The following is an 8,501-nucleotide window of genomic DNA, read 5'->3' on the forward strand; positions in this document are numbered from 1 at the left end:
CGAGAATTAAAACTGGTAGGCGAGAATGACCATGAATGGGAGGTAAATCAGTTGTTGTTTGCGGATGATACTGTACTGGTAGCAGACACAGAAGAGAAGCTTGACCGACTAGTGACAGAATTTGGAAGGGTGTGTGAGAGAAGGAAGTTGAGAGTTAATGTGGGTAAGAGTAAGGTTATGAGATGTACGAGAAGGGAAGGTGGTGCAAGGTTGAATGTCATGTTGAATGGAGAGTTACTTGAGGAGGTGGATCAGTTTAAGTACTTGGGGTCTGTTGTTGCAGCAAATGGTGGAGTGGAAGCAGATGTACGTCAGAGTGAATGAAGGTTGCAAAGTGTTGGGGCCAGTTAAGGGAGTAGTAAAAAATAGAGGGTTGGGCATGAATGTAAAGAGAGTTCTATATGAGAAAGTGATTGTACCAACTGTGATGTATGGATCGGAGTTGTGGGGAATGAAAGTGACGGAGAGACAGAAATTGAATGTGTTTGAGATGAAGTGTCTGAGGAGTATGGCTGGTGTATCTCGAGTAGATAGGGTTAGGAACGAAGTGGTGAGGGAGAGAACGGGTGTAAGAAATGAGTTAGCGGCTAGAGTGGATATGAATGTGTTGAGGTGGTTTGGCCATGTTGAGAGAATGGAAAATGGTTGTCTGCTAAAGAAGGTGATGAATGCAAGAGTTGATGGGAGAAGTACAAGAGGAAGGCCAAGGTTTGGGTGGATGGATGGTGTGAAGAAAGCTCGGGTGATAGGAGGATAGATGTGAGAGAGGCAAGAGAGCGTGCTAGAAATAGGAATGAATGGAGAGTGATTGTGACGCAGTTCCAGTAGGCCCTGCTGCTTCCTCCGGTGCCTTAGATGACCGCGGAGGTAGCAGCAGTAGGGGACTCAGCATTATGAAGCTTCATCTGTGGTGGAAATGTGGGAGGTTGGGCTGTGGCACCCTAGCAGTACCAGCTGAACTCGGTTGAGTCCCTGGTTAGGCTGAAGGAACGTAGAGAGTAGAGGTCCCCTTTTTTGTTTTGTTTCATTGTTGGTGTCGGCTACCCCCCAAAATTGGGGGAAGTGCCTGGGTATATGTATGTATGTACATCTAGATTCATATTGTGTACTAAATATTATTATTCATAGGGTTTTTCTTTGTTCCAGATTGACTAGTGAAGCTATCCCTTGATAATTAATATTATGCTGTTACTTTAAATAATGCACCTTGATTTTTTTTTTTTACAGATTCAAAAACCTATTGATAACTCCAATCTGGGTAACTTTATTGGACATTGGACAGCTTTGGTGAATTAATGACCAAGAAATGAGGAACTGGAAGCCGAACTAAGTCGAACTGGAGGATTCATGCCCATAATGCAGTCTTGCACCAAATTGAAACTGCAAATGATTTACTTTTGGAATATAGAGGTAAGACTGAAAATCATAGAATAAATCCAAATAGTGGGGCTTTACCTGATAAAACACATTTAGAAAGTCTAGATTTACTGGTGTTGGATAAACATCCTCATATGTGTAGCAATGATTTGATAGTGACTGAAGATTTTATTGCTAACCAAAAGTACTAAAAAGGTAAGATAAAACTTGTATTTTCATGAAAATTTATACACTTTATTCTTTTCAGGATGCAACAGACTTGTGGAGTGGGAAACGTGTGTATCCTGGATCATCTTTCGTCATTGTATTGTTCCAGCACCTGCACCACAACATGACTGCATTTGCTGCGTAACTCATTCTCTATGGTCATCTGTAGTCCCACTTTACTTTATAGATAGGGAGAGTAATTTCCAAATAGTCATGGCTGGTTATTTTCATTTATAGTGCTGTAATGATTTGGACAAATTCAGTTGCCAAGCTGAAACATTATAGCTATTTATTACATTAGTTAACTTTCAAATAACCTTAAAAATATTGAATTTTATATTTAACAAGGGAAAACTGCAAATCAGCCTCCACCCCTCCATATATTCTTCAATTTTTTGTTAGTTGGCATGACCTTAAATTCTTCTAACACCAATAATTTCACTATTTAATTTTTCAGTGGGATTATGAAGATTCATTCATTCCTATAAAAAACCTTCATTGATTTATAAAAATCTATTTTACAGTAATTTGAAATGTTTCAATAACTATTATTTAATTTTGAATATTAGATAGGTAAAATTTCTAAAGGTTTTATGTTAAGCACATGAGCAATTACTTTTTTTTTAATTGATCAGCGTTTACATGACATTATTGTGCCATATCCATAATGTCTTGACTTGTTCAGGGCTCTTATGTAATAGTACTAATGGTGTAGAGATTAGGTTATATATATGGTATGAAAATTATTTTAGCAGTCTGTTCGTTATCTTTAAAGTCAATGTTCTTCTCAGTTTCTCTTGATACTCGCTCTCAGATGAGGGTTGTTCTCAAATACATATTTTTTAAATGAAAAAAATAGTTCATTAGTTTCCCACATTTTATATAAATTACTTCAACTCAATAGTCATTTCAATTAGTAATTCTTTTAACTTAATTTCTTGTTGATGCAAAGCAATGCATCTGAAAATGAACTATCTTTTTATATTTATTAACACTTTATAAAGTAAAGTAATTGGTGCTGTAGATTTCTGATCCCCAAATATTCAGCTTTGGAATTTGTGTAGATTGAAACCTAAATATTTTCCATCATTGATGATCACATTTTAACAGCATCCTCCTAACTATAGTTTATTATAAATTTCATATGAGTAAGAATTTAGAAAATTTTGTAGGCTTTCCCTAATTTTATAAAAAAGAAATGAGAACTTACTAATATTAAGAAATGCTCTAACTGGGGATGGTAATGCACTGTGTTTGGTCTTGTTGGAAAACAATAGTAAACTCTTAGAATAGTAATTTATGATATTGCAGTGTAAATTTGTATAAGTTTTAATTCTACCTTTATCTTTTTACTAACTTTGAACCAAATCCCATCATTCATATGCTCTTATGTAGTGTTTGAATGTCTTGCCCACTACGCTGATTTATCCAATTGACAGAAAAGAAGTAGTCTGTACTGTAGCTAGACACAGGACTATTGTTTGTGTTTATTTTAGTTAAACTTTGCATCGATCCATTACTTATTTTGCGGAGTGAGCAGTTAGGAACTAGGAACCTTGAGCTTCAGGAACCCATTAATCACGTGGCTAGTTTTAGTGAATGAATGTTCCTTTGTATGCAAGTGCCAAAACCATTTTGGTTATTACTTAAATAGTTCAATATACTGTACAGTATATTAATTTCTCCCGTAAAGCCCGACTCTAACCATGTTAATGATGTTCTACCAAAATGAATGGCCCTCTCTCCTTGGACAATAGTCTTTGTTTTAAACAAAATTGAGGACGTATTCGATTCAATTTGAAATTAATACACAGAATTAGTTTTGGTGCACTATATGGTTCAGCTTGAAGTTAATCTCTACGAAATTAAATAGAAACATCTTTAGTTGTCAACTGGTGAAGTACATGCTTGATGTACTCGAACGTAAGCAGTCCTCCTTAACTGGAACAAAAAGCAACTCTTGTCAGTAAGGCAGAGCAGTGAGAGACTACCTTATTTCTCTTTTCTTTGGCCTCTTCTGATTGATAATTGGATAGTTTTTAATTGCCAACTAATCTCTTACCTTTCCAAGGTTTTAAATTCTGATCTTTTGCAGCATTGCATAATTTACATGAAAAGCGAGGCAAGTGATTAATGGGTTTAGTTTAGTTGAACCTGTGCAACGTGTTAGTAACTACAGACAGGTCGTAATGTTACTGGAATTGTCGTAATCTACTCAGATAGCAGTTAGTACTTCCATATATATTTGGTACAGTACAGTGAACCCTCGCTACTTCGCGGTTCGACCATCGCGGATTCACCACTTCGCGGATTTTTTCCATAACCCATATATATACAGTAATATATATATATATATATATATATATATATATATATATATATATATATATATATGTATGCATGTATTTATGTATATATGTAGGTATGTATATGTGTATACATATAAATATATATATATATATATATATATATATATATATATATATATATACACACACACACATATATATATATATATATATATATATATATATATATATATATATATATATATATATATACATATATATATATATATATATATATATATATATATATATCTAAAGTAGGAAGATGTGATGTAGTTCTAAGGGAAAAGTATGGGAAATATGTCTGGGTAATAAGCAAAGCTCTACCTCCAGTTTGTTTCTACATTATGATCAGAGATAAATGTAAACAAAACATTGGTTGCCATTTTTTATCGTGCTTTTTAGCATGTTTAGGAAATGCATGATATAAAATCACCTTTAATATTTGTGCCTGTTTTAGTTTAGGGTACTGTAGTACATGCATTAAGTGTTTTGTACATTAAAGGGTAGTTTGTTAACAGTACTACGTACAAGGGAAGGTTTTAAAAGTCTGAATATACATGTTGAATAAATAGGTAAATATGGTGTCACTACTTCGCGGATTTTCACCTATCGCGGCCGCGACTGGAACCTATCTACCGCGATAAACGAGGGTTCACTGTATATATATTTTTCCACTTAGAAGTACTCTTGAATCTATTGGTCTAATGTATGCTAAATGCCTTTTATTTTTGTGGTTGAATATTTTTTTCTCTGTCCAGCAAACAGTATATATCAAGTTTTTCACCTAATTTGATTTTAGGTCTAGACATTTTTGTCAAGTTTTCATCATAATTTCCTTGATTCTTCCTATTTCTGATATCTTTCCATCCTTGCCATGGATGAAACTGAGCAGTTTAAGGTTTTTTTTAATATGGACAATTAATTCTTTCACTAAGGATTTTCTTAGTAACATTGCTGTGAAATAGTATATTTTTATATACAGGACTTTCCTTCTGGCAATGTTACTGTTTAACTTAACCTGAGGTATGTGGTGTAGGGTTGTTCCTTGAATGCTAATCCATCCATCCATATACCAAAGGCACTTCCCCCAATTTTGGGGGGTAGCTGACATCAACAAGAAACAAAAAAAAAAAGGGGGACCTCTACTCTCTACGTTCCTCCAGCCTAACCAGGGACTCAGCCGAGTTCAGCTGGTACTGCTAATATCGTTGTATAATGTACTAGTTTTTCTTTTCCACATTAACAAAGATGGAGAATAGTTATTTATACAGTATTCTAATTACTATTTTTAGTTTCATAGCTCCATTTTGTTCTTGACCTGTTACTTGTATATCTTCTGTTTCCTCTTAACACGCCACACTGTCTGGTTTAGCACTGAAGTTGAACTTGAGTTCAATGCTGTGGCAGATGTCTATTACCACTTATTCTTCCCATCTGATGGTAGGGAGCATTTAGAATTTCCTGTCTTATGAGCATTAATGTTGCACTTTTCTTAAGTCAAAATTTATAAAGCTTCTATTGCGATTAACACAAATATTGATGGAATAGTGAACCTTATTATGCAACTAATAGTAATTTATAGTGATATAAGATTGAAGACTGTAATGTCTGGGACCATGGGTTTGTACATTTTAAATATTTAACTTAGCCGGTGAATATATAATAGCTGCAACTCTGTTGCTCGACAGACACATACATAAAAACTCGCCAGCGATCGCTATACAGGTTGCGGGTGTGCCCACCAGCGCCAACTGTCGGCCAGATACCACTCTCGATGTAAACAAAACCTCAATTTCTTCTCTGTCGACGTGTCGACAAGACGTACTTTACTCGCTGTTGAACCTGGAGTTTTTCCCATCATATTTGGTGAAGTACTTTAATTTGGTTTGAGCTTTCGCAGTACAGGTGTTTTTCTTCAAATAAATCCTTGAACTCTTTTTTGAATCGGATTAATTGTTGATGACTTAGATCGTTTTTGGAATTTTCCCTTGACTAATTCAAAATGGCTGACCCTTCTCAAGTTCCCAAGTTTCGAAAGTGCAATGCTAGGGACTGTCATAGGTGTCTTCCAAAGGCTTCTCTCGACCCTCACACTGTTTGTTCCAATTGTCGGGGTAAAACCTGTCAATTGGAAGATCGGTGTGAGGAATGCGTGGGCCTTTCGGAATTCGATTTTATCGAATTTGATAAATATACACGCAGACTAGAGAGAGATAGGGTAAGGAGAAGTTCTTCTAGGTCGGTAGATTTTTCCTCTCCACATGCCCCTGAACCTATTCCTTCCCCTGTAGTGGTTGTTCCTAACCCCCCTCCTAGCACTCAGGAACCGTCGATGGCAGACATGATGCGTGCTATTCATGCCTTGGGGGAGAGAGTTGAGTCTTTAGCAAGTGACCGAAATCAACTCATGGCGGACGTAAAGGAACTCAAGTGCCAAAGTGCCACGAAGGATAGTGTCAAAGTGCCGAGTGTTACGCAAAGTGTTGTGAACAGTGTTGCGCTCGAGGGTTCGTCTGTTCGTGCCTGTCGTCCTCCTAGTCCGGGACCTCTTGCAAGCTCCCAAGCCCAGGGGAGAAGCAATGTCGTACGACTCATGGGTTCGAGAGGCCTTGATCAGCGATCAGACGTTCCCTCTAAGGTATCAGGCGTATCTCTCCAAGATCGCCCCTACCTAAGTAAGACGAGAGCCCATTTTTACCTCGTCGTCCGAAGGTGTTTCACGTAAGAAACCTTGGACCAAGGTCTCCAGACCTTTAAAGCGTAAGTCGGTCCCTTCAGGACAAGTCCAACGTCCCGGATGTAGCCACTGGGACAGTTCGGACCCGTTGCCGTCATCTGATGACTGCTCGCCGCCTAAGAGAGGCAAAGTTGTGCCGTCTCATTCGTTAACCCCGTCTGTTACCGCACCTGCTTCCGTAGACCCTAAATGGGTGTTACTGCAAGACATGCAGTCCAAGCTTGCGTCCTTGATGGAGGACTACAACGCTGAGAAGGTCTCCGTTGAACCCACGAGCCTTCAGCCATCCAAGCGTTCTGTTGTGCGTCCTGTTGACGTGGATGTAGCTTTCTCGCGTCAACCAGTTGGGGTGGTACCTCCACCGATGCGACCCAGTGTGGATTTCCAGCCGCACGTTGACGTTAGGCAACGCACTGATGCGATTGGTGACGTTCAGGACGTTCATCAACCATCAGAGTTGACATGTTTTGACGCGGTGCGTCAACCTCCGCAACCCGGTATGGTGTTGACTGCACAACCCAGACGGTCTAAACAGTCTCGGGTGGACGCTGTGCGTCCTCGCGCACCTGTTACTGTTGACAGTTCCCAGACTGTTCAGCAGTTCCAGGACGCTGCGTCCGGCTCCGTCACGTATGCACCTGTGCGACCGGACTCTGCGAGTCAAACGTTGCCTACTCCGTTGCCGTTTTCTCATCAGTTATCGGATGAGGAACAGTCAGATGAGGACGTTGCTGAACCACAGCATGAGGATCAACCTTCAGAACTAGATGAGCCTAAAGCAGTTCAACCATCCTTGGACTTTAGAAAAGTCATGGTGGTTTTTAAAGAGTTGTTCCCTGACCACTTTATTTCTGTGGCTCCTCGTTCGCCGCCGTCAGAGTTTGTCTTAGGCGTTCCTGCTACCATGCCTGCCTTTACTAAACTCGTTCTCTCTCGCTCATCCAAGAGAGCTTTACGGATGTTAGGCGATTGGTTAGAGACCAAGAGGAGTTTAGGGAAGACAGCATTTGCCTTCCCCCCATCTAAACTCTCATCTAGATCGAGCGTCTGGTATGCCACGGGAGAAGTTCTCGGCTTGGGAGTTCCTGCCTCTGCCCAGGGCGACTTCTCAAGTCTTGTAGACTCTCCCCGCCGCCTTGCCATGAGACGCTCGAAGATTTGTTGGTCACCCTCGGACCTGGACCACCTTCTTAAAGGCATTTTTAGGGCGTTTGAAGTCTTAACTTCCTGGACTGGTGTTTAGGAGCCCTGAGTAGGAAAATCTCTTCTGCCGATAGGGATGTTTCCTTACTCATTATGTCCTGCATGGACAAGGCCGTCCGTGATGGGTCCAACGAGCTTGCCGCTTCATTCACGTCCGGAGTCCTTAAGAAACGAGAGTCTCTGTGCTCGTTTCTGTCAGCAGGAGTGACGCCATGCCAAAGATCCGAGCTACTCTTTGCGCCCTTGTCTAAGTGCTTGTTTCCTGAAGTCTTGGTTAAGGAAATTGCCTTGTCTTTAGTGCAGAAGGACACCCACGATCTAGTTGCGTCCTCGGCTCGCAAAGCTCCCCCTTTGCCTGCTTTGTCTGCCAGACCTAGGATGGACACCCCTGCGTCCAGGTTTATCCCGCCCTTTCGTGGCAGAGCCTCCAGCAGGGGAGGTGCTCGTGCCGAAGGGAAGAGAGGGAAGAGGAAAGGATCCAAGTCCTCTAAGGGCAGAGTCTGACTGCCCGCAACTTCAGACAGCAGTAGGTGCCAGACTCAAGAACTTCTGGCAAGCCTGGGAGAAGAGAGGCGCAGATCAACAATCTGTGAGGTTGCTCAGAGAGGGGTACAAAATCCCGTTTG

The sequence above is a fragment of the Palaemon carinicauda genome, chromosome 40 (genome assembly GCF_036898095.1).
Source record: "Palaemon carinicauda isolate YSFRI2023 chromosome 40, ASM3689809v2, whole genome shotgun sequence".
NCBI classification, from domain to species: Eukaryota; Metazoa; Arthropoda; class Malacostraca; order Decapoda; family Palaemonidae; genus Palaemon; species Palaemon carinicauda.